The 25882-nt window shown below is 41.0% G+C and overlaps 1 protein-coding gene and 1 pseudogene across 1 annotated transcript in view; one reads left to right on the top strand and one right to left on the bottom strand.

Annotated features, from left to right (window-relative positions):
• RHBDD1 (rhomboid domain containing 1) overlaps positions 1 to 25882 on the bottom strand; it is a 161931-nt gene that overhangs the window by 26808 nt on the left and 109241 nt on the right. The gene's annotated exons all lie outside the window — the stretch shown is intronic.
• LOC115832677 lies at positions 5308 to 5430 on the top strand (annotated as a pseudogene).

Genomic DNA, 25882 nt, shown 5'->3' with positions numbered 1-25882 from the left:
AAAAATACAAAAAATTAGCCAGGCCTAGTGGCGGGTGCCTGTAATCCCAGCTACTCAGCAGGCTGAGGCAGAAGAATGGCGTGAACCCAGGGGGTGGAGCTTGCAGTGAGCCGAGATCACACCACTGCACTCCAGCCTGGGCGACAGGCTTTGAGACTCTGTCTCAAAAATAAAATATAACATAACATAACATAACATAACCTAACATAACATAAGGGCAACACCCATACAACACTCTGGGCTCAAGTCCCTCTTTAGCAGAAACTCCCCACATTCTATGCACAGGGCAGAGAAGACTTAGAATGCTAATTATTTCTTTGAAGTGTTACACCGAGTGCTGTGTAAAAAGGAAGCGCAGGTGAGACAAACGCCGGCCATCTGTCAAGGCCTGTGAAACTGGGTAAGGAGGCAAGCATGTGGAAAGGCGGTGAGGGGCGCTGGGCCTCTTCCCCACAAAACCCTCAAGCTCATTGCAGAGAGGCAGCCACTCTGCTATCAAAGAGCCCATGCGAACGAAAAGGAGATTCTCAGGGGTGGGCAGCCAGGAGGATGAACAGGCAGAATCACAATTCTAACACACAGTAGCCTTATTCATGGGCTACGGAGTTGTTCTAACACTCACAGGAATGCTGCAAGAAAGATACGATCTATTTCACTTCTGCTAATGAAGGAGGCAGGTCAAGGCTCTTCTCATCTGGTTTTCACTTGCTCAGACAATAACAATGATAACAAAATGCTTGCTGCTTCCAAGAATGAACATCTCCATCTGTTTACTCTTGATCTAACTTACCTTTGTCTCTGGAAGAAAACAATTCAAACATAAAATGTTAGAGAGGTCCTTGCTGAAGGGGACTAGGCAGGGAAGAGAGTGAATATTACATCTAGGAATCATTTTATGAACTACTCCTAAGGCGGTAGAGCTTTGCTCTTGATCAGTAAGCACCATTCTTAGAATGGGGGCAGTTGGGTAAATGGCAAAGCCAATGAGGAAACAGAGTGGAAAAGGGAACAGGCAAACACCCGCTTCCCAACTTTCCCAGATAATGAGGCCAGACATCTCCCCCAGGCACCCACTTCGTGGTCACCAGCATCCCTAGCACAGGAAAATGTCTTACACAATTTTTTTTGAGTAATGATTTCCTTAACTTGATGCCAGGCAAATCTCATTCTTTCTCTGGGGAGGATATACTTTGGGATTCCTGCTACAAATCAAATGGTTTGGACGAGTTTGGAAGAAGATCATTTAAGGACAATCAACACTATATAGTTTTGTACACACACGTACACACTGCAAAAAGGAAATAGAGAAAGTGAACAAGAACCCTGAGGCTGAAGTCCAGGGAGGAACTTCTGTGAGGAAGGATGGCAGCCACAGGGCACAACCCAAACTCAGGTAGGGCTCTGAGTCTCTACTTTGAAGCCCGGGCCTACCAAGAAATTAAAACATAAATATAGAAAATCATATAGCAGTGGGGGAACATGCATGCGTTTTTTTTGTTGTTTTTTTTGCTTTTTGCTATAGGCTTCCTTCCTTTTTAACTTTAGTTGATAAATGGATTCAGCCTTCTGAATACACGTGGTAACTTGTGTACTTACCTATAACCCAACCAAAAACTGACCAAAACCAAAACATTTCAAATAGACTTCATGAAAGGCACCCTTAAAGACCAAGAGCTTGGCCGAGTGTGAGCAGAGAGCCCCTGGACTCGAGAGACCAGTCTGTCCATTCACTGTCGTGTCACTATCATAGGTGTCCAGTCATTATTTGCTGAATGACTGACTCAAAAAATTTCACAGATGGAGGGCAAGTTCCACCATTTCCAGCTCCTGCCTTGACCCAGAAGCTCCGCCCATGAAGCGGCACTGCAGGGTTTTGAGTGTGGCCCACATCTGCCCTGGTGCCATCTAGTGACCCTGGGAGTCCAGATGAACTGGGTGGAGCAGCTTTCCCAGGCCCACTCATATGGGCAGACCCCTTTTTCCAGGGGGCATAGCAGGGCTGAGAAAGAGGAGGATGGCTCTGCTCTTTAGGTAATCCCCGTCTCTCTTCCCTCCTCTCATTTAGCACCTTTGTGTTTCTTTCTTAAGAAGTGGGCTTTTTCCATCAATGATTGACTGGATGAAGAAAATGTGGCACATATGCACCATAGAATACTATGCAGCCATAAAAAAGAATGAGATCATGTCCTTTGCAGGGACATGGATGAAGCTGGAAGCCATCATTCTCAGCAAACTAACACAGGAACAGAAAACCAAACACTGCATGCTCTCACTCGTAAGTGGGAGTTGAACAATGAGAACACATGGATACAGGGAGCGGAACAGCACACACCAAGGCCTGTTGGGGGTTAGGGGGCAAGGGGATGGAGAGCATTAGGACAAAGACCTAACGCACATGGGGCTTAAAACCTAGATGACGGGCTGATAGGTGCAGCAAACCACCATGGCACATGTGACCTATGTAACAAACCTGCATGTTCTGCACATGTATCCAAGAACTGAAAGTAAAATTAAAAAAAAAAAAAAAAAGAAGTGGGCTTTTGCTTTCTCTCTAGTTTTCTATCATGTTCAATAAGTTCCTTGCCACCAAATTCTAGCGCTTTGAAGAAAGGCCACAAAGATCCACCTTTGGATTAAAAAAAAAATCATATCTCAACAAAACACACAAATCACATGACAGATAACTTAGAGCAAATGTCTAGTATTCTAAAGAAAACAAACCAAAAGAAACAACAGGCAAAAAAACACCTCTCTGATTTTGTCAAGAAACTTGTCTGAATATTTGAATATTAGTAGCCACATTTATCCCATATTTGCGAGGCAAAAAATAAACTATAGCAACTAAACAGAGAGAAAAGAATGGATTATGACCTGAAAGTGGCTACTGCTGCTTCATGAAGTTATCAAAAGTCAAATAACCTGGTAGTCTATTCCTTCTCATGCCTTAGCTGTAACAGAGAAGAAAACTGGCTTGGAACAAAACAATGAGAAATGGGGAGGAATACACTTTGATACACAGCTTGAAGATGCCCGTTCTGCTTCACCGTGATGGCAGTGCAAAGAAAATGAGCCCACAAAGGGTTCAGACGTCCTTTGACACCAGACTTTGCCACTTACTTGTACTTCACTTATTTGTTACTTCTTCTATTCCTTCTCTCACTCACTTGGGCATTCACCAACAAGTATTTATTAAGCACCTGCCTCGGCTCTGCCACAGGTGTGAGGAGGGAAACAGGAGTGAATGAGCGCAAGAGGCGGCTTCAGCCACTGTAGGGAGAGCACTCAGGGAGGGTGAGTTTTTTAAAGGCCCATGAAAATGTTCCAGACCTCAAAACAATTAGCTGGTTCCAACATGAAACAGAAACTATAAAATTAAAAGTAATAAACATTTAATTAAATGTACCATCTCAACTATTTATAACTCAACTCACATATATGATGATATATATTATGCATGGGATCTGCGGGACAGATATGAGATTGCATTATGTTTTAATACGCTTGAAATGATATGGGGCAGGGCTTTTAAAAGTCCACGAAGGTCCTCAAATGTCCCCACACGATGGGAAGGACATCCCTCCTCTCCGAGGCACACAACAGCTGCCAAGATTGCCTCGTGAAATACTGAAGTCGCATCCCTGAGCCTCAATTTCTTTATGAAAACAAACAAAAACCATGGTCCTCAGGGCAGTTTTGAGAACCAAATAGAAAAAGTACATTGGAAAATATTTCACAGGCTGGCAGAGATGAAAAGTAAAATTGTTAACTCCTTACATCTTTATTCCTCCAGGTGGTGAATGCCTCACGCTATGTTTGATGCTACACGCCTGCTGCCTGAGCAGGCACGCAGAAGACAACGGACCTCTACCAGTGCCGAAAAATAAGGCTGCTTCCGTGCCCTCTGGCAGCCAACAGATGTTCACGATGGACAAATGCACACACAAACCAGGATGCTTCATGTACAGATAAAACTTGGTCCATATCATGAGACTCCAAACAGACAAAGGTTAAAAAGGGGGGGAAAAAGCTTATTTTAGTAAAAAATGAAACCATTTTTCAATTAGTTTCAGTTCTAAGCAGACACCATCTTCTGTTTGCCCTAAAAATGAGAAGCTGGAGACTGCTCCTCAATTCCGTTTTATTTCTCTCTTTTGTTGACACTTTAAGAAAGACCTTAATTCTCCCAGCAAGCAACAACAGTAGCTAAAAGGGGAAAATACATTCAATTCTGGGAAGAAAGGATCACATAGCACAGCACAGAAATATATCCTAGGAGGTCATGTGATTTTATTCTTTGTCATTTTTCTCTTTTCCCTTTTCTTCTTCATGGACAACCATTTGAGGAATGGGGTGGGAGAGGGCTGGGGTGATGATATGACCAGGTTAAAAGTAGCCCAGGACATAAAATAAAAAATTAAGGAGGGGGAACAGTTGTAAACCTCTGAAAATAGAAACTGCCTCAAATGTGTTAGTCCAGTACACCAGACCCTCCTTCTGAGTTCAAGATTCCCTTTGTGCCTCACCACAGGATGTGTTAAGATGATATACAGTGTGTTTAAATAAAACAAGAAAACAAACCAAGAAAAATTTAGCATTATGAAGAATGAGAGTCTACTAAAAATACTCTAAAATGACTTCAAACATGAAATCACATTTAAAAAATAACTTTTTAATGACTTAGGCATAAGTCACTCAGGAACATATGGATTACATTTCCTTCAAAATGCATATGGCTTTAACAATTGGGGGAGATTTGTTTGGTTTGTAGGACACAGCTCTGAAAAGGAAAGAAGTCTGTCAAACGGGACTCACGTTACCATCGTTTTCTGGTGCTTTCTTTGGTGACGGAGTCAATTGGCCATAATGGCCGTTACCTAAGAAACTTGGAACAGCTTCCCTGGATGTAGTTTAAGTCCCTTTCCCTATTTAGGCAAAGTATTCAACACGTTTATAATAAATGACTCTCCCTCATCCCTAATATCTCAAGCATCAAAAACAGGTCTACTTCTTTTAAAAAAAAGAAAAAAAAAGGCTGAGCTGTCTTAGCCCAGAGCAGATGGCTATTGCCTCTTTGTGACAGTTGGGCACAGACTTATATACAGGGATGTTTTTCATTCTTTTAGCCCATTAGGTCTAAACTAAGGTCAAGAGAATGTCACTTTTTTTTTTCTTAATAACACAAATTTTAGACAAAGCCTGCAACAATCAGGCTCTGTGTTACCCACCGAGCCTTTGGTTTTTATCACACCAACCTCACACTCTCACCAATGCTACTGTTATCACCACCATGACTATAAAACACCTCGGTGATCTGACATGGGAAGAGTAGCTTCTAGTTGGTAGAGCCCATCTCACATCAGCCAGAGACAAAGCAACCCCTTGTTTATCCTGGCTTGGCTTTTGGCCTGTGTCCATGCCTTGGACACATGGATGGTTAAAGAAAGAAACAAAAAAAATCCCTTAGCATTCATATTGTCTACTGTTTCCAAAAGGCACCCTCAAATATCATCTCCTTCCACCTTGGAGGACAGTTATGACAAGTATTGAACCCACTCCTCAGATGAGGAAATTGAGAGCTGAGGTTCAGGAAAAAGCCATATAGCGACAACTAGCCATTCTGCAAACACTGATTATACTTTCATGCCTTGGCTTCTTTTATTGTTTCCTTTGGTTAATTTTTAATAGTCACTCCCTCTAGAATGCCAACTGCTCCACTTAAAAATTTCCCATATTCAAGGGTCAGAACAAATGCCGCATGTTTCAGAGACAGTGCTCAAACATTCAATCTCCAAGTGCGATGCTCTTTTTTGACAACAAGTGGGCTAAGCTACCATCTCAGGTTATTCAATTAAACACTAATCAGGGTGCTGCTGTGAAGGCATCCAGTAGATGTGATTAAAGTCCATAATCAGCTGACTTTAGGGAAATTATTTTAGATAATGTGGATGAGCCTGAGATTCGATTGGTTAAAAGGCCTTAAGAGCAGAGCTGAAACTTCCCTGAAGAAGAAATTCTGCTTGTGGACTGCAGCTTCAGCCATGAACCCGAGAGTTCCTGCTCACCCTTCCTGATGGCCTGCCCTACAGATTTTGGACTTGCCTGGTCAGCCTCCACAATCACATAGGCAATTCCTTGCAATAATAGCTCTTAATATATGTCTCCATTGGTTTTGTCTCCTGGTTGAACCTTAACTGATAAACCAGGTAATATCCCCTTTGTGTTCCTCCAGTTTATACAACTCTTAACATCATTTCCAGCTTATTGCTGATACTGTAACTTCTTTGTAGGTAGGCTCATGTCTCCTATCTTTGTAAACTACACAGCACTAAATATTTGCTGCAAGAATTAAATTATGTTATGCAAGAGCAGGACAGAGGGTGCTTCACCCTCCTATGAGATAAGTAAAACTCTTACAAAATGCTCATGAAGAGATATAACTAGCAAAAGAGAGTCATGGCCTTAGAAGTAATTTTACTGAAGAAATATTACTGTCACCTACTAACAGGTTACAGAGTTTCTCTTCATTGTACAGGACAGTCCTGTGCATGCAGGGTATTTAACATTCCTGGGCCCCTGGCACTGAATGAAAATTGTACTCCCTTTACCCTGATTCCTATCATTTCAACAACCGAAAAGCCCTCTCACACACACATTTGCAAATGCCTCTTGGGGGTGTGGACATACTACACCCTTCTCTAGTTAAGAATTACCTTCTTTCCACTATAACAATTAAAATTTATCAAGCTACAGAGAGAAGAATTACTACAACAATGACTTCTACAACGAGTTGTAGAATTACGGATCAGAAAAGTGGAATTCCACTAATAAGTTATCATGAAGGCCAAAAAGCCATCACATGCAGAAAGTTACAGGTGGGATAAGAATTCTCAACTTCAGATATTTTATTCAGGCTAATTTATATAATCTCTTTATTAATTCAACAAGTACTTAAGAGCCCTCCTATGAGCCAGACACAGTTTGTTACCAGATCACGGGAAAAAAGCTGGGAAGATTTTCATCAAGTATGGAGGGTACACTTCAGAGATCCTGACTTGAAATATTTGTTATGTGGGATTTATGCAATTTACTCTTGGGAACTGGGGCCACCTCACAAAGAGTTGCTCCATCTTCTATAACAGGTTCTCAGATGATTTCCAGATCTGCATCACAGCATCATCAGGGAATTTGTTAGAAAAGCAAATTCTCAGACCCTATCCCCGAACAACTAAATCAGGAACTCTCAGAGTGGGACCCAGCAATGGTTCTCAAATTTTACTGTACAACAGAATCACCTGCAGAGCTTATTAAAACACATAATCCCGGGTCTCACACGCAAAGCTTCTGGTGCAGTAGATCTCCCATGCTCCCAACCTCCCCACAACCCACTCCACTCCCATTTCTACCAAAAAAAAAAAAAAAAAAAAAAATTAAAAAGAATGTGGTGGCCTATGCCTGTAGTCTTGGCTGGCTATTCAGAAGGTTGAGGTGGGAGGATTGCTTGAGCCCAGGAGTTTGAGGTCAGGGTCCAAAAATATGCATTTCTAATAAGCTTCTAGGCAACACTTTTAGAACCAATGCTCTAGATCTGCACTGATACAATGGCCACCAGGCACACATAGCTATTTAAATTTATATGAATTAAAATTATGTATAGCTGAAAACTCAATTCCTCAGTTGCACTAAGTTGTACTATTTCTACATCCTCACCTCCTACTATCCATTTGTAAATACTTCCACATGCTCAGCACTTGTGGCTAGTGGCTACCGTATTGGACAATGAAAACACAGAGCACATCCATTACTGCAGATACTTCTACTGAACAGTGTTGATTTCGGGCTACTGAGGAGGCGAGAATCCCTTCTATATAGTTAGGTACAACAGGCAGACAAAATTGATACTAAGAATGAGCCTTACGGTGAAGAGTGCAAGGACAGATGGTCCAAATTGCAGGCATTTCTTGTGATTGAACTGCTTCTCACCTGGGGAACTCTCCATAGATCCAAGATGAATAGCATCAAGGATCTATTTATTTAACACTAGTTAACTACTCTCCTAAATAATGCTGGAAAAAACTAGCAATTTATTGAGACAATCATATGGTTTTTATGTGGCGAGTCACATTTTTTGATTTGCGTATGTTGAACCAACATTATACCCCAGGAATGATGCCTGTTTGATCATGGTAAATTAACTTTTTGATGTGCTGCTATATTCAGTTTGCTAGTGTTTTTTTGAGGATTTTTCTGTCTATGTTCATCAGTGATATTGGCCCGTGTTTTTTTTTCATTGTGTCTTTGCTATAAACTTCATGCTTTTTCAAGCAATTGCAGTTCTCCTGTCTAGCCCGCTGCCACTGGACTATGCTGTAAGTCCTCTCTATAAACTCTATGTCTTGTTCACTGGCTCTGGGTCTCTTCTGTGGCCTCTCAAACATGGTGCCATCCCTAAAAGTCAACAGGGGTCCAGGATGATGGCACATGGAGCTCTACTAATTCCCTCAATGTATACAACTCTGAGACTGAACTCTAATTCCTGTAAACCTGAACTACTTCCAACTTTCCAGTGGTTTTGGCCAAAAACCTTAGTCATTCTTCACTTCTCTATCTCACAATTGCAAGCATTCTGTCAAAAAATCCTTTTATTTTACTGCAAAATGTGTCCAGAAGCTGACCTCTTCACACCTCCTCCACAGCTACTACCTAAGTGGAGCCGCAGTCCTCTCTTGCCTGGATTACTGCAATGGACTCCTAACTGGCCTTCCGCTTTTACCCTTGCTGCTTGTATCAGTTTCCTAGGGTTGCTATAACAAATTATTGCAAACTGAGTTCCTTAAAACAACAGAACTTTATTCTCTTGCAATTTGGGAAGCCAGAAGTCTAACATCAAGGTTGTTGGCAGGGTTGGTTCCTTCTGGAGGCTCTGCAGGAGAACCCATTCCATGCCTCTAGCCCAGCTTGGATGGTGCTGGCCATCCTTGGTGTTCCCTGGCTTGTGACTGTTCTCCAATCTGTCTTCACATGGCTCATTCATCTGTGTCTGCTTTCTCCATTTCTGTCTCTTATCAGGACATCTGACCCTAACCCAGGATGATCTCATCTTGAGATCCTTACCTTAATTACCTGCAAAGAGCCTTATTTCAAGTGAGGTCATACTTGGAGGTTCTGGGCGGACATATCTTTCGGAGGATAACATTCAACCCACTATGCTGCTCTACAAATTATTCTCAATACAGCAGCCACAGTGGTCCTTCTAAGTTGAGTTAGATTATGTTACTCCTCTGAGAAAAACCCTCTCATGGGTCCATCTCATTCAGAGAAAAAATCAGAGTCCTAGATGGCCTAAAAGGCCCTGTGTGACCTGGCTCTTATTTCTACATCCTCACCTTCCACTATCTGTAAAGAACAGTGGCTTTCACCAATGGATATAAAAAGAAGTGAAAGGATTTGAGATGTATCTTGAGTTACCACCAAGAAGGCTTGGTTACTCACTACGTCCAAAAGGCCAAAAGGAATGAGTTACAAAGGTATAAAAGAATTATAAATTCAGTTTGTAAATGATGCATCTGAGATGTCCTTGAGTACGTTTATATGTAATTTTAGAGGCTCAGAAAGAAAACTGGGCTGAAGAGATAAATTTGGAAGTTGCCAGCATATAAATAGCAACTAAAGCCTTGGGAGAAGAAAAGAAGACCTAGAATTAAGTCATTAGGAAGGCTGATATTCAAAGGTAAAGTGGAGGTGGGTGGGCCTGCAAAGAAGACCCAGGAAAGAGACCAGACCATAGTAGGAAAGACCAGACCATAGTAGGAAAGCCAGGAAAGTGTGACACTGGGAAAACAAGAAAGAAAAAAGGTATGGTTTCAAGGAAGGAGTAGTTAACTATGTTAAGTAAATTTGGGGAAGGAAAGTGACTCCAGGCCTTAGCAACATAGAGAGTGCAGGGGAACTTAGCTAGAACTGTTTCATTGGAATAATGGGAGTAGCAACACGACTGTAGCAGTAGAGGCAAGATTCAAAGTTGAAGAGGATAATATGAATGTAAATGGAACAGGGAAGGATGGTTACTGAAAGGCTGCTGTGTTATTGCATACTCACTTGCTGTCTTCCTCTCTCTCTCAAGACAGGAGAGGAGAGAGACTAAGAATATGTTTCAGTGTTGATGGAAGGGATCCAGTAGAGACTGAGAGGCTGAAGACACAAGGGAAAAGGGGATAATCAATGACAAAATATTTTTCTGAGAAGCTGGGGTAGGTGGGTGAAAGATTAGCTTTTGATAAGGGAAGAAGACTTCCCTGCTCAGGTGTCAGGAAGGAACCAGTTAAGTAGGGGGTGGTGAGTACAGAATAGGTTCGTTTGTAGTTTTCATGATGGGAGGTTGGGGGCATTACCTAGGGGTGGATTCCATTTTCTTAGGGAGGTCTAGGATAGTTGAGAGGTTAATGTGCATGTATAATAGGCTCAGTCTGCTCTGCTGAGTCATGTTCTCTAATAAGGCTTAGCTGCCAGATCCACATTCCAAGAAGCCTAGTGGCCAGGCTCACTCAAGTCTGGGATTTTTCCAGGTAAGTGGAAGAAAGGCTGAGAAGCAAGGGCGTGGAAGGTATTTATAAGTACTAGAAATCTAAGCAGTGGAGGGAGGAGAGCAAGACCACAAAGTAAGGAATCAACGGACTGGAAGGGAAGACAACACTGGGAGTTGATTACTCGGAACACTGAGGTCACCTGCGAGTGATCAAAACTTCAAATGTTAAATCCATGAATGTGGACAGCCCAGTGTATCTATTAACAAAAAGAAAAGTAAAGGGGTTTTAGATAAGCTACTTTACTACCAAGCACAACTCTACTTTCTATCTAAGAGGACCAGAGGGAGCTTAATGCTGAAAAAGTAGGAAGGAGGTATTGTAATTCAAGGAATATCATTCCAAATCTGGGTTCTGTACCATGATGCCTGGTAAATGATTCCATGAAAAGGTGCTTTACTGATTTTGCTACAGCTGCTATAAGTGTTCCATATAGAAGTTTTACCGGATTCTTTTTTTTATCTTAAGTTACTCTCAAGCATAGCGGTTCTCAACCAGAGGTGATTTTGCTCCCCAGGAGACAACTGGCAACATCTGGGGACACTTTTGGGGGTCAGAACTAGGGGAGAGGTGCACTTGCATCTAGTGCGTAGAGGCCAGGGATGCTACTCAACACCGCACAATACACAGGGCAGTCACACTCACCTTGACAAGGAATCAAGGAATCATCCAGCCCAAAGTTCCAATAGTGCCAAGGTTGAGAACCCCTGCTCGAGAACAAAAGCACTCGAAAAAGTAGGCTATTTACATCCAAGAGAAGAGGGCTCAACTTTGGATCAAAGTAACCAACCATCTTCAAATTTTCTGTACCATAAACCTACCAGTGGCCTAAATAAGACTATTTTTATTTTCAGAAAAGGCATCAGAATAGGTAGAAAGGTACAAGCTTTACATGTGAGAACGCATATGGTATGTACTTGATGTCTTCTTCCTCCCTTGTCTGCCTTTTCTCATTTTCTTGTTTCTTTCCAGAATGATTATAATCTGTGTTCTTTACCAGTTCCTGCATACTGGAAAATTAAATTGCAGCCGCAAATTAATTTCAATAAAATCCTCTTGCTAGACGTAAATGTAAAAGTCTGAAGAATTTAGTAAGATGGCATTTTGCCCATATACAGAAATGATTAAAGACTAGACTGCGATTAAATTCTGAGCAGAGTAACATAATTAGCAAATTTATGAATGGGTCTCCTTTTCACAATTCTGTCAGGGCTAATTACTTGTATTAATTAGAACTGTCAACACATGAATATGCTTGTTGAAGCCACTTCCTATGGTAAAATATGAGACTTGTAAATATCAAGGCACTTGGAAAGACGCAAAGACTTTCATTTATTAGCAACTCTAAACGATGCAGAACCACTGACTGCACAATGAGCCTTGGGAATTGACTGTAAATAGATTCCTAGTTAATGAATTTGCTATTTTTTCTTCCTTGCTTAGGCATTAGTCTCAGTTCAGCCTTTGGATGAAATGTCCAATATATCACCACTTTAGAAAGACTGCAGCAAGGATAAGAAAAGAATTCTACAGGTTACTGGAAAGAGTAGCTGGGATGTCTAAGCTAAGCAGGAGGGAGTTCCCATCTCTTCTCTGATTGGTCTGAAATGGGCTTAAAATGAATTTTAAGAAATGATGAAGTGATAGGGGAAAGACACCCGAGGCATTAAGAATGACAGACTGAACATCAATTGTAACTCTATGTGAACCTGAGTAAGTGGGCAAGTTACTTAGCCTCTCTGCACCTTGATTTCCTCACCTAAAAAATGGGGATCGCAAAAATGGGGACAGCAATAGAACCTGTAACAGGTTACAGTGAGCCTTATATGAGTTAATATGTGGAAAGCAGGCAGACCAGTGCTCAGTGCAAGGTATGTACCAGCTGTTACTGTTTTCATATTATCATCATCTGGATGGGGGTGGAAACACAGAAAACTGAGCATTCCTAAAATTAGATATGGGGGCAATATACAGAGTAATTAAGAGTTCTGGAGTCAGCTAGGGCTGGGTTCACACCTTGACTCCATCACTCATTCAGTTTCCTCTCTGCCTTAATTGTAGCTTACTTCATAAGTTCTTGTGAAAAGTAAATGAAAAAAAAAATGCATGAAATGTACTTGATATTCCTGGTACATAAAAGGGACTTGCTAAATGTTACTGCTTAAGTATTCATTACCATTATTATCTTTTTTGGAGAAATCTCCAAAATTGATTGAAATGGAAGTAAAAAGAACGATTTCTGTAAGTGACCTAAGACAAGCAATGAGAGAAAACACGTGGAAGAGGAGAAAGAGAAAGAGGTAAGAAAAGGAAACAGACCCAGTGCCTTCCTGGTGCCAGTGCCCTCCATCTCCTATCTCAGGTAGGCATCCCAGCTGCCCCATGAGGAGGGTATCATATACCTCCTTACCCACAAAATACCCATAATCCCTTATGACCCCATTCATGGAGAAGGAGAGACAGAGCTGGGATTCCAACTGAGACCTGACTGACTGCAAAGCCCATGCCATGTTGAGGTTGTGAAAGCAAGGCTTGCAAAGGGCTTCCTTCATCACAGACTGAGGGGAATACAGATTCTAGGCTCTTTCTGCCTACTCCCCCACCCCTTTTTATGCTTTACATATATTTAAAAACACGGCAATGAAATTCTTAATAGGCAGTGCTTGTTCTGGCTGGCTAAATCTCACCTGATAACTACCATCAAATAACTACCGTAAAACAATTTCAAATGAAGGTCAGTTAGCAACAAGCTACAAAAGCAGAATTTTTCTTGTTGTATGCTTATTGTACAAGGTCCTTCCAGATACCCAAAACGCTGATAGTGGAAAGATGAACCCCCTTATGAGTGCTGCAGGGGGCATGAAGGGAATGGCTGAGCAGAGTGTCTGCTAAGATCCCTCCCAACTCAAACATCTTATTTCTGAATATAGCGAGATGTCAATATTAGAGCTTATTTCAACTGGAAATCCACTTCTGTGTATATATTCATTTACAGAATTAGATATCTAATAAAATAAGTTGATAACCCCTAATTTTGCCTTGAAATCAGGCCACACCTTAAAAATCAATTTGGTCAAAATTTTAGAGCATCGAAATAACCTAACACATACAGAGAAAATTAAGTTGGAGGATGTTCTGGATCCTTTCACAAACATGCCCAGTTAAATACAAAGTAACAGAAAATCCACGGTTGTTCCTAATGACATGTTGGTCAGCATTCTAATGCAATCAGTTAAAAGAGTGAAATTCTCTTATGCACAGAGTAGGCTGGACGTGAAATGATACCAAAGTAACAGACTTATCAACACAAGAAAAGATGTTCAATGTAATTATTCATTAGGGAAACATACATGAAAATCACAATGAGATGGCACTACCCATCCACTTGATTGGCTTAAGTTAAAAAGACTGACCATAGCAAGTGTTGGGGAGGACAGGGAGGACCTCGAACTCTCAAACACTGGTGGAGAGAATGTAAAATAGAACCAGCACTTTGGAAAACAGCTTGACAGTTTACTAAAACATAAACGTGGCATGGCATGGTGGCTCATGCCTGTAATCCCAGCACCTAGGGAGGCCGAGGTGGGCAGATCACAAGGTCAGGAGTTTGAGACCATTCTGGCTAACACAGTAAAATCCCATGTCTACTGTAAAAGTACAAAAATTAGCCAGGCATGGTGGCAGGCGCCTGTAGTCCCAGCTACTCGGGAGGCTGAGGCAGGAGAATCGCTTGAACCCAGGAGGCAGAGGTTGCAGTGAGCCGAGATCGCGCCACTGCACTCCAGCCTGGGCAACACAGTGAGACTCCATGTCAAAACAAAAAATAAACAAACAAAAAAATGTAAACATACACTTTCCACACGACCCAACAATTCCACTCCTAGGTATGTACCTAACAGTAATGAAAGCATATGTCTTTACAAATACTTGTAAATGAATGTTCATAGCTGCTTTATTTGCAATAACCAAAAACTGAAATCCAAATGTTTATCAAGTGAATGAATAAACAGATTATGGTATATCTGTACAATGGACTACTACTTGGCAATGAAAAGGGATGAACTATTAACACACATAGTGACATGGATAAACTCCAAAGTAGCTATGCTGAGTAAATTAACTCAGACAACAAAAATACATGTGGTATGTTTCTGTTTATAAAAAAATGTACAAAATGCAAACTAAACCACAGAGACAGAAGACCATTGGCTGGCAGGGCATAAGGGTGGAGGAGAGTAGGAATAAATTACCAAGAGGCAGAGGAATCTGCTGGGTGTGATGGCTATGTTAATTACCTTGATTATGGGTTATATGTCAATCAAATGATAAAAATTAATCTTTACAAATTTTTTGAGAAAAGAACAGACTTCATTTCATATCCAAATTAATAACTGTATAGCTCGCTACGTGTTATACGGTGACTTCTTAAACACCATCTCATTTGATCCTTACAAAAAGAAGGTATCATTATTCCTAGAACAATCTGTGTACTACAACCCAGATTTCAGTTAAGAAACCGAGACTCAATAGACCCCACAATTCGCCACTGCTTTAATGAGATTTATTGGTTATCTGTTCGGCTCCTGAAGACATTTAGATTTCTGAGGCTGCTCTATGCTAAAGAGAACTATTACCAATCAGATAAGGTGGCTCCGGGCATATACATTATGATCCTTGAGGTTTATCATGCTAACCAGAGTATGGTTTTATAAAATCTTAAAATCCTTTAAGAGATCTCAAAAGAGCAGAAAGGGGAAGAAAAAAAGCCTTATGTCTAGCTCTAACTGAATCAAGGGAATGAACTCAAAGAGGGATTGGGGACTGGGTATCCAACTCCTGGAGTCTGTGAAAAAGAAGATATGTCCCAAGATTCTGGCGTCTCTAAAATTTCAATATCCCAGCTTTACACACACACACACACACACACACACACACAGAGAGAGAGAGAGAGAGAGAGAGAGAGAGAGAGAGAGAGAGAGAGAGAGAAATCCTTCATCCTAAACTCAAACTGCTCAATTTGGAATACCACACAGTAAACTTCAGTTTTTCTCCTCTATTATTAGGATGATATACCTACTTTAAGAAAAAATAATTGCTTCATTGAGATTTTACTCAACAGCTTCATTGAGATTTCATTTCTATACTACACAATTCGCCTATTTAGAGTGGACAATTCAATGCTTTTTATGATATTCACATAGGTGTATAATCATTCCCACAATCAATTTTAGAACATCTTTATCACCCCCAAACAGAAACTCTATGCCAATTATCAATCACCCCCTATTTCTTCTCTCACTGCCCACCCATTACCTTTAGGCCTTGGCTCCACCAATCCACTCTCTGTCTTCATGGATTGCCTATTATGGCCATTTCATATGATCAAATCATATAATGTGGCCATGTGTCATTGGCTTCTTTCACTTAGCATAATACTTTCAGGTTCATCCACATTGTAGCCTGTATTAGCACTTTATTACTTTTTAGGGCCAAATAATATTCCATTGTATGCATATACCACATTTTATTTATCAATTTGATCAGCATTTGGGTTGTTTCTACTTTTTGGCTATTATGAATAATGTTAAAATAAATGTTCATATAAAAGTTTTTGTGTAGGTATATGTTTTCATTTCTCTTAAAAATTGGTGATTAATATATTCAGGTTAAACTGTATGTTTAACCTTCTGAGGAACTGCCAGACTATTGTCCAAAGCAGCTATACAATTTTACAATCCTATCAGTTTTGGGTGAGGGTTCTAATTTCTCTTTATCCTTGCTAGCTTAAGATTGCCTTTAAAAATAATTACTACAGCCATCCTAGTGGACGTGAAGTGGTATCTCATTGCGGTTTTGATCAGAATTTCCTTGATGGCTAATGGTGTAGAGCTTCTTTTCATGTGCTTATGGGACTTCTGTACATCTTCTTTGGAGAAATGTCTATTTAGATCATTTGCCCATTTCTGAGTGGGCTGTCTTGTGGTTATTGAATTGTAAGAGTTCCTTATATAGACTTGATAAAAGTCCCTTATCAGATATATGGTTTGCAAATATTTTCTCCTAATCTGTGATGATCTTTTCACTACTTTTTTTTTCCTTCTTCTTTTTTTGGGGGGCGTGGTAGAGAGTGGGTCTCATTTCAAGACTCAGGCTGGTCTTGAACTTCTGGCCTCAAGCAATTCTCATGTCTTAGCCTCCCAAAGTGCTGAGATTGCAGGCATTGTGAACCACTGTGCCCAGCCTCTTTTCACTTTTTTGATAGCACCCATTGCAGCACAAACATTTTTTAACTTTGATAAAGTTCAGTTTATCTATTTTTCATTAGTTATTATTCTCTTGGTGCCTAATCCAAGGTCATGAAGATGTCTATCTATATTTTCTTCTAAGAGTTTTCGAATGTTAGCTCTTACATTTAGATTACTGAGCTGGTTCCACACCTGATCCTGCATGTTACCCACTGTCAGTAGTAGCAAACCATATCAAGTACTTGATGTGCCTTCACATCAGGCCCTTTGGTTATTTGTGCTTAAAACAAGACTGGAATCTGGGGTGAATTTCATCCTGCCTTTCAGCCCCCATGGACAGTATCATTAAAATGAATATAGAATTGATTTTTGCTAAGATCTACTACAGATGGGAAATTCCATAAACTTCAAAGATACCTCACTGAGACCACCAATCAAGAAGTATTCTTATCTTTTTCAACCTTGAAGTGGTAAGTAAACAAGAGCACAGAAGCAGGTGTGGAGGACACACATAAGCTAGAAGGACAGAGGAACACAGTAAGGGCTGATTTGGCCCTGGAACATCACATTGCCAAAGAGCTGGTCTAACTGCCAGAAGCCACGCAGGTCAATGACACCATGATCCCTCTGTCTCTGTGTCATGCTTAGGATTCCTGCAGCTCACTGCCTCTGGCTAGTGTCCTTTCCTTTATCACTTGTTGCAGCTTGTGTCATTTGTCCTAATGTTTCTGAGCACTGGGAAGGCAGATCTTTCTGTTAGCATTTCTGGGGAAGAGGAAACCTAACAATTAGAAGATTCTGGGTTCCAAGTCATGTCTCCACTCGGAATTCTTTTTTTTTTTTTTTGAGACGGAGTCTCGCTCTGTCGCCCAGGCTGGAGTGCAGTGGCGCGATCTCGGCTCACTGCAAGCTCCGCCTCCCGGGTTCACGCCATTCTCCTGCCTCAGCCTCTCCGAGTAGCTGGGACTACAGGCGCCCGCCACTACACCCGGCTAATTTTTTTGTATTTTTAGTAGAGATGGGGTTTCACCGTGGTCTCAATCTCCTGACCTCATGATCTGCCCGCCTCGGCCTCCCAAAGTGCTGGGATTACAAGCGTGAGCCACTGCGCCTGGCCTCCACTCGGAATTGTAACAAAGATGTCAGAATACAAAAGATGTAGACCAAACATAGACGAACACTGACGACAACAACAACAACAACAACAACAACAACAACTTTTATCTTCCCAGCAGAATGTGTGACCTACACCCTGACATCATGAGCAGGAGACCTTGGGGACTGGTGATGATAGGTAACACCTGATAACACCAGGCTTGCATGTCTCCTGGGGAATGAGTCAAATATGGAACCTACTGCTGCAGCTATTACTAAAGACACAAGGGCAGTGTGGGTGTCTGGAGAGGCCAGATGACTGGCTAGCAGAGGGGACTACATCAATGCTAAAATGTGACTCTAGGGAGAAGGTTGAGTGGGACTGCGTGCCTCAGGATGGAGGCGGGCACACCTTAGTGGGGCGTGGGAGCAAGTGCAGTAAGTCCCACTCACTCACAGTGGGACTCCCAGAGGGGACGCCAAGAGATTGAGAAACAGTGTGAAGTTTGATGGTACTCTGATAGCATACAATTTGAATTCCACACACTAATCATACAATCTGTGCATCTCATTTCATCTTTCCGTGTATCAGTTTCCAAGTCTCTGAAACGGGACTTCATAGGGCTGTCATGGGGATTGCAATACGTGAATCCAAGTAAAGCACTGACCCTGGCATCTGCATGTGCTAAGCACTCGGTAGATAATCGTTACTTGTTACAGACTGAATTGTGTCCCCCCACCAATTCATTTATGGAAATCCTAACCCCCCTAACCCCCAATGTGACTGTATTTGGAGATTCGGCCCTAAAGAGGTAATTAAGGTTAAATGAGGTGATGGGGTGGAGCCCTAATCCAACAGGACTAATGTCCTTATAAGCAGAGGGAGAGGCTCCAGGGGTGTGCGTGCACAGAGAAAGGGCCAAGTGAGGACACAGTGAGAAGACAGCCACCTGCAAGCCAAGGGGCAAGGCATCAGGAGAAACCAAGCCTGCTGGTGCCTTGATCCTGGACTTCTAACCTCCAGAATCGTGAGAAATAAGCTTCTGTTGTTTAAGCCACCCAGTCTTTGGTATTTTGTTATGGCCTCCCTAGCATGCAAATACATTACTGTGAATAGCAAAACCAAGATGGGAGGACACAGCTGGGCTGACATGACATTGTGGTCCCATTCTCAAAGATCAGTTACCCTAGATGCTAAAAAGCTGCATATTGTACAACAAAGAGTAACATTAAAACAACATGCAGAAAAGCTGTATATGCCCCTGGGGCAAGGTGAGAGTGCTTAACCTGCCCTAACAACTTTTAACAAGCTTTAATGCAAAACACCGCAAACTTTCTAATTAATGACTTGCTACCTTACGTGGTTCCAGGATCTTGCAAAACAAGCACATGGATCTCTTGACTGAGGTTTGGGAAGGGTGTGCAAACAGGGCTCCTGTCTCCCACCTTGTGACACTACCAACTGCATCTCCCTGATGATGTCATCAAGATCTTAGGCAGAGCTAGGCAGGGCATCCAAAAGAAGAGCTCACAGCCCCCTCAGCCAAGTGACCCTCCCTGAGCCCTCAAGGTCCTGTGAGTTCTTGGCCCCAGTCTACTGCCTGACTCACTGCTTGGCAACTTCTCCTGCTTTCAGTGCCCTCAAGCACACCAATCTCTCCCCCACCTCAATACTGTAGGAAGGCAAGTCCCTTTGGGTGAACGCTCCCCACTGCGCCTGCCCCCACCCCTAATACATCCTGCCATACATGTATGAACATGTACTATATGAATATACTCTCTCCTTCTCCCTAAGCACTGCCCCCCTTCACTCCTTCTCATCTTTTAGGCCTCAACTTAAATGTTATCATCTCCTTAGAAAGGTCTTTGGTGACCCTTCACCCCACTAGTTTCCTCTCCCAATCCCATTACTTCTTCAACCACACCGATTTATTTTCTTCATAGCATGGCCTCCAAATTTAACTACCTTTATCAATCCATCTGCCTATCTATCCCTCTGTCCATCTCTTCATCCTCTCTCCCGTCTCTTTGTCTCTTTTTCTTTATTTTTGGTTGGTTGGGTGGGGGGAGAGGGCGATGGGCAATGATATTTAATACCAGATGAAAAGTTGAAAGAACAAAGCAACTTGTTTGCTAGTGGCTAGAAATCATTATTTTCTTCTAATATTTTTATTGTCACTAAAGTCTGTTTGTATCACAGGAAAGCTAAAACCTATTACCTTGTTATAAAATAAAAACAAAACAAGGGATTATTAAATCATGGGTTCTTAAATCTATAAGCACATTCTCTTGATCATAGTAGGTACTCCACAAATTCTTGTTGAAAAAAATGAACGTATGGTCTAAGAAATATCGATATTCAGAATTTAAAAAATCAATCACCCTCACTATTAATAATTAATCATTTCTTTCCCCCAAGGGAAATTATAGATGAGAAAAACTTATCTATGTATCTCTGTTTCTCTCTCCCCTCTCCCTGTCTTCTTTACTGTCCAGTTTCTCCACTCAGGGTTTGGGTGCTGTCTGTTTTATTTGCCATCTTCTCAGCACAGCACCAGAAACATGGCAGGTATTCGATCAACAGTCGTTAAATGAATGCAAGCTATGAGCACCCAGGAAGAAGAGCAGTTGACTTCCGTTTAAAATCATCCTGTGCTTCAGAGGCCATGGCGGGAGGAGGATGGTGCAATGCCACCCACCCTCTTTCCACATGTGAGAGCAGCCAAAATAACCAGGTAACTAATGTTAAATGTAAAATGGCAGAGATGTCCTGCTGCAGTCTTCCAACACCTGTTAGGTTGTCAGCTTTCATAATTTGGGTCTTAAGAACACATCACCAAAATGATCGCTGGAACCCATTAAAACTTAAAATAAGTTTTAAAATAATGATCTTCCCACCTCTCTGTAGTTGTTCACAACATGCTTCTCAAAGCGAATGTAAGTACCTGAGGATCTTACTGATAATCCTCTAAGGTAGCTGGAGAATAGCTCATGATGGTCAGAATGTGCAAAGAATGTGCACGGAATGTGCATTACTGCTTCCTGAAGAACTTAACTTTTTTATTGTATATTATAGTTAAAACAAACTTAGGTGATAAGGTAAAAACAGCTTTGAATGGGGAGTGTAATGATATAGATTCCAGGATAAGCCCAGGGATCGATAGGCCATGTGGAGCTCATAACAACCTCTCTTTCCAGGGTGCAGAGTGCCAAGGCAGTCTGGACCAGGCCATTTCTAAGGCCTTAGAATAACTATATTACTGAGAACTCTGTGTAATTCTTATAGGGCCAAACTGCTGCTATTTGGCTCTCAAACTAACATTTTTCCACAATTTCAAAAAGTGTCAGCTGAGCTCTCCTTAAATGGCACAACCACGCCGTCAGGTTAAAATCGTCTCTAATTGGTGCTCATGTGAACTGCAACTTTCCTAACCACTAAAGACCTGAAAAAAAAATTTCACTCCCCTCTAATAAGAAACATGTTAAAAGGCAATTTTTTGAAAGGAACACAAGCAGTAATCATTAAAATTCACTGTATTGTGTTAACATTCCTCATAAGTAAAGACTCAAGCCTAAAGAATACACAAAAAACATGCTATTTTACATTTTCTTAATTGCATCAATTCCAATAAGAATTGGAATGTGACGAAAGTTGGTCTTAATGGCTTCTTTTTTCATCATGGAGACAAATTAGGAAACCATTACCACTTTCCTTTCATCCATCCATCCACCCGTCCCATCCCACCCCATCCCTAAACATTCCCAACCATCTGCTGCCCTTCTCTTTGGTTAGCATTAGTTTATAGGTAGTAGCTATATTTGTTGATGCCTTAACTAGTTCCCTCCACCCACTCTCCCTCCCTGTCTCTCTTTCTTCCATTTGACCACATTCCCTGAGGGCAGATAATTTGGTTCCTATCTTTCTTTACATGAGGTGGGCGCTGGGGAGGGGAAGAAGCTATCTTGCTCATACCTGGCACCATATAGGTTTTCTATATATTTTTTAAATTATGTATAAAGCATGGAGGACATCCAGTGGATGATACTATGTGTACCTTCAACTTACAAAGAAAAAAGAAGTCAGCCTGGGCATGGTGGCTCATGCCAGCACTTTGGGAGGCCAAGGCAGGCAGATCACATGAGGCCAGGGGTTTGAGACCAGCCTGGCTAACATGGTGAAACTGAGTCTCTACTAAAAATTCAAAAATTAGCTGGGCATGGTGGCATGTGCCTGTAATCCCAGCTATTTGGGAGTCTGAGGCATGAGAATCACTTGAACCCGGGAGGCAGAGGTTGTACTGGGCTGAGATAGTGCCATTGCACTCCAGCCTGGATGACACAGCCAGACTCTTTCTCAAAAAAAAAAAAAAAAAAAAAACAAAAAAAACAACAAAACAAAAAACACAGGAGGCACCCACTACCTTCTGCTACAGCTTTTTGGGAGATACAAAAATAAATGAGGGCCTCTCACTTTGATTCTCAGGGAACTCTTCTCCTAAGAGGAGATGAGGAGATAAAGACCTGTTAGTATCATTTGGGGAGCTTATAGAGTAATTCCAGTGCTTGGGCTGCACGCTACCATCTCTGTGCACACTCCCTCACCCCAGCTCCACTAGCTACAGATTCTGATTTGTCTGGGGCCACAGCACTGGTAACTGTACAAAGCGCCCCAAACGATTCTAATAGATAGCCAGGGTTGAGAACAACCCAAATTTCTGACAGAAACATCTCCTCTAGTTATTTAAAACTATTAGCAAAGTATATCTTTGGTCTTTCTTGAATTGTAGTCCTTGGATATGTGCATAATCTCCATTAATTCACTGAAACATGTTGGACAACAAAGGTTATTCTCTTTTGTTCAGAAGTCACCTGAAGACATTGCAACTATGAATATATTTAGTTCTTGATGTGAGTTGTATCGTACATAAAAGTTCACTCTCCTTTATTTATTCTTAACAGCATCTTTAAATTCTACCTTTCCATTGAATTGGAAGATTATATAGACAGTTAGCTGTTAACTGTGGGTTGGAAAACATTTGGGATTTCATATTCCCTGGCCTTTCCCAGATATCCACTGCAGACCCTGAAAATATTCAGTCATGAACTCTACAGTGGAAGTTCCCATAGGAAGCTTAAAGTTTGACCAAGAAGTCATTAATAGCCAACCCTTAAAAAAATTAATTTGAAACCTTTTCATGAATATTTTACAAACAAAATTCTAATTTGCTAGATTTTCTAATTTCACTTCAATAGGAATGAGTATGAGAACAAAAAATATGAGTTAACTAAACTATTGAAGTATTGGCAGCATTTAGCAGAATACTAATATTAATAATAGTATTATTATGTTATTGTATATATACAATAACTGAATTGTATATCCTCAAAATTCACATGTGGCAGCCCTAAACCCCAGTACTACAGAAAGTGACTGTATTTGGAGCTAGGGCCTTTAAAGATGTGATGGAGTTAAATGGAAGCCATTAGGATACCCATATGCAGAAGGGCGATATTAGACTTTTATCTCACACCATGTACAAAAATCCACTCGAAATAGTTTAAGACTTAAACATAAGACCTGAAACTGTAAACCTACTAGAAGAAAATGGAGGGGAAGAGCTCCATTACATTGGTCTGGGCGATAATTTTTTAGATATGACCCTGAAAGCATGGTCGACAAAAGCAAAAATAGACAAGATTACATAAAATGAAAACGCTTCTGCACTGCAAAGGAAACAATCAACAAAGTGAAGAGACAACCAATGGAATGGGAAAAATTTCATGTCTGCAAACCATACATCTGATAATGCATTAATATAAAAAACATAAGAAACTCAACTCAAAGGCAAGAAAACAACCCAATTTTTAAAATGGACAAAGGACCTGAACAGACATCTCTCAAAGGATGACGTATGAAAGGCCAACAGGTATGTGAAAAATGCTCACTGAACATCAGGGAAATGCTAATTGAAACCACAGTGAGGTATCACCTACCTCACACTTGTTACAATGGCTATTATGAAAAAGATGAAAGATAAGTGTTGGAGAGGATGTAGAGAAAAGGGAACTCTTGCACATTGCTGGTGGGAATGTAAGTTGGTACAGCCATTATGGAAAACAGCATGGAGTTTCCTCTAAAGGAAATGAAGTCAGTAGGTCGAAGAGATATCTGCACTCCCATGTTCATTGAGGCATTATTCACAATAGCCAGTAATCAACCTAAGTGTCCATCAACAGGTGAATGAATAAATAAAACGTGGTAACATATACACAATGAATACTATTCAGCCTTAAAACAGAAAGAAATCCTCCATGTTGTCATTTCCAACAACATGGAGGAACCTGGAGGACAGTACATTAAATAAAATAAGCCAGGCACAGAAAGACAAATACTGTATGATCTCACTTATATATGGAATCTTAAAAAGCTGAACTCACAGAAGCAGAGAGCAGAAGGGTGGCTACAGGGCTGGAAGCTAGGGAGACCCTGGGTCAAAGGGTACAAAATTTCAGTTAGACAGAGATCTATCTATGATACAGTGACTGTACAACAGTGACTATAGTTGATAACAATGTATCGTATTCTTGAAAATCATTAAGAGTAGATTTTTAGGGCTCTTATCACAAAAACTAAGGATGTGAGGTAACTTATGTTAATTAGGTTGTTTAGCCATTCCACAATGGATATACATTTCAAAACACTGTGGAGTATGTGAAAAACAGATACAATTTTGATCAACTAAAATAATTAATTTTTACAAATAAGGCCATTAGAGTGATCCTTAATCCAATCTGACTAGTATCCTTTTAAGAGAGGGAAATTTGGATGCAAAAAGAGACACCAAGGACACGTGCACAGAGGAAAGAGCATGGGAGGACACGGGGGAAAGACCATCTGCAAGCCAAGGAGAGCAGCCTCAGGAGAAGCCAAACCTGTCGGCACCTTGATCTTGAACTTCCTGCCTCTGGAGATGTGAGAAAATACATTTATGTGTTTAAACTACCCAGACTGTGGTATTTAGTTATGATGGTCCTAGCAAACTAATATAATTATTAATCAACTTATTAATACAAATATCACTATTATTATGTCCTACCAATACAATATGAAAGGCAAAACAATGTAACAATAAAGTACATAGACTGTGAAATGAAACGGACTGGGTTCCATCCAATCTCACGCCTACCCTTTATCAGCTATGGGACCTATGTCAGCCTCCCAGCCATGTCCACATGCATGTACACACACATATACAGGTCACTTACAATGCTGCTGGTATACATGCTATGACTCACTTAAATTCCTTGCCCCCAACTTCCCCTAACCTAACAGAGTGGTCTTAAAACCCAGATTTTTGCTTAGGATTGTCTTGGCTATACAGAATCTTTTTTGGTTCCATATGAAATTTAAAGTAGTTTTTTTCTAATTATGTGAAGAAAGTCAATGGTAGCTTGATGGGGGTAGCATTAAATCTATAAATTACTTTGGGCAGTATGGCCATTTTCGCAATATTGATTCTTCCTATCCATGAGCATGGAATGTTTTTCCATTTTTTGTGTCCTTTATTTCCTTGAGCAGTGGTTTGCAGTTCTCCTTGAAGAGGTCCTTCACATCCCTTGTAAGTTGTATTCCTAGATATTTTATTCTCTTTGTAGCAATTGTGAATGGGAGTTCACTCATGATTTGGCTATTATTGGTGTGTAGGAATGCTTGTGATTTTTGCACATTGATTTTTGTATCCTGAGACTTGGCTAAAGTTGCTTATCAGCTTAAGAAGCTTTTGAGCTGAGACGATGGGGCTTTCTGGATATAGGATCATGTCATCTGCAAACAGAGACAATTTGACTTCCTCTCTATTTGAATGCCCTTTATTTCTTTCTCTTGCCTGATTGTCCTGGCCAGAACTTACAATACTATGTTGAATAGGAGTGGTGAGAGAGGGCATCCTTGTCTTGTGTTGC

The sequence above is a fragment of the Nomascus leucogenys genome, chromosome 22a (assembly GCF_006542625.1).
Source record: "Nomascus leucogenys isolate Asia chromosome 22a, Asia_NLE_v1, whole genome shotgun sequence".
Classification (NCBI taxonomy): domain Eukaryota; kingdom Metazoa; phylum Chordata; class Mammalia; order Primates; family Hylobatidae; genus Nomascus; species Nomascus leucogenys.
Note: the sequence above shows the minus strand (reverse complement) of the source record. Positions and strands in the feature narration are given on the sequence as shown.